The following is a 1,989-nucleotide window of genomic DNA, read 5'->3' on the forward strand; positions in this document are numbered from 1 at the left end:
CTCATAGCATTTAACATAGTTATTAAATGATATAAAAGATAGAATAAATTGAGTCTTAAGCAATTGTTAGAATGTTTAGACATGGAAAGATGATTGGAGTAACTTGATTAAACATCATCTTATTCTAAAAATTCAATCATAAGATTAATTTATTTTAAAATTAACTGTTGATTTATTTAACAATTGAAAAAAAAAAGTTTTATTTTGAAATTAAAAATGATTTACATGTGAAAAGAAAAAATAGAATAGAAATATTGCTTATATCTACAAAAATATAGAAAGATTCCATTTATATCAAGATTTTACTTTTAGATTTATTTAAAAGATTGATGGTTCATTTAAAAAATAGGAAAGATATAATTTATTTCAATTTTAAATAGAATAGAAATATTGCTTATATCTACAAAAATATAGAAAGGTTCCACTTATATCAAGATTTTACTTTTAAATTTATTCTAAAAGATTGATGGTTTATTTAAAAATTAGGAAAGATATAATTTATTTCAATTTTAACTAGAATAGAAATATTGCTTATATCTACAAAAATATAGAAAGGTTCCATTTATATCAAGATTTTACTTTTAGATTTATTCTAAAAGATTGATGGTTCATTTAAAAATTAGGAAAGATATAATTTATTTTAATTTTAAAAATTGAAATGATTTGTATGAGAAAACTTAAAATAGAATATAAATGTTATTTACTGAAAGTACAAAAAGATTCCATTTATATCTAAGATTGATTTTAAATTTGGCGATTCATTTAAAATTTATAAAAGAAATTAGTTTATTTTAATTTTATAATTTGAAATGATTTGCATGCAAAAAAACAAAAACTTAACATAGAATAGAAATGTTACTTAGGAAAAATATAGAAAGGTTCTATTTATATCTAGATTTTAGTTTTAAATTTATTCTAAAAGATTGATGATTCATTTGAAAATTAGAAAATATAAAATTTAGTTTAATTTAGAATTTGAAATAATTTACATGTCAAAAGGAAAAATAAAATAGAATTGTTGCTTATATATCTAGAAAAAAATTGGAAAGGTTTTATTCATATCTATATTTTAGTTTTAAATTTATTCTAAAAGCAAGAGAGGTGGAAAAGGTGAAATAAGTTTTTAGTAATTACTATTATAATTTAGGGTTAAGTTAAGATTGGGGTTTAATTAAGGTTAGGTGTAGTTTTTAATTATAATTACTATTAGAGTTATGATGATAATCTTATTAATCTTTGGAGATCCATAAAATGCTAGAAATATAATTGATATCTAAATAATTATTTTAGAAAAACAATAATTGAAAATAAAAATCTATAATTTTTTTTTTTTTTGGAAAAGGGTAAAAACTTTATTGAGAATCAGAAACAAGCATTACAAAAAAGAATCAGAGGCCCAAGGCTCCAGAGAAAACTACCAACCCAACCACAGATCAACCAGCTTCAAAGCCATATGTGTCCTTAGTGATAATCTTTTGCAATTCCTAACAGTAATCCCCAGAGAGATGCTCCCAACCTTCCACTTTCCACTCACTATCATGATCTGAGGCCCAATTGGCCAAACAGTTAGCCACTCCATTCCATTCATGAGGAATATGGATGAAGGACACCTGCTCCATCAAGGAGCTAATTTGGAGAATCTGTTGAACAATCCCTGCCAACCGCCACTAAATCCCACTCACCTTCTGATCAGACAACAAATTAACAACAATTTGTGAATCTGATTCACAAATCACCTTCCTAAAACCCCACTCCAAAGCCCGTTCAAGTGCATAAAGAATCGCAAAACCCTCCATAAAATTATTAGACTGACACCCTTTATGCACCGAAAAGAAGAAAACCACCTCCCCCCTGCTATTCCTGCCAACACCCCCTACCCCAGCAGGGCCTGGGTTACCTCTAGAAGAGCCATCAGTGTTGATCTTGATATACCCATCCTGAGGGGGTGCCCACCTTCCAATCCTATGCACCTTCTTCACAACCCGTCTA

This window comes from Cryptomeria japonica, chromosome 4 (genome assembly GCF_030272615.1).
Source record: "Cryptomeria japonica chromosome 4, Sugi_1.0, whole genome shotgun sequence".
In the NCBI taxonomy this organism is placed as follows: Eukaryota; Viridiplantae; Streptophyta; class Pinopsida; order Cupressales; family Cupressaceae; genus Cryptomeria; species Cryptomeria japonica.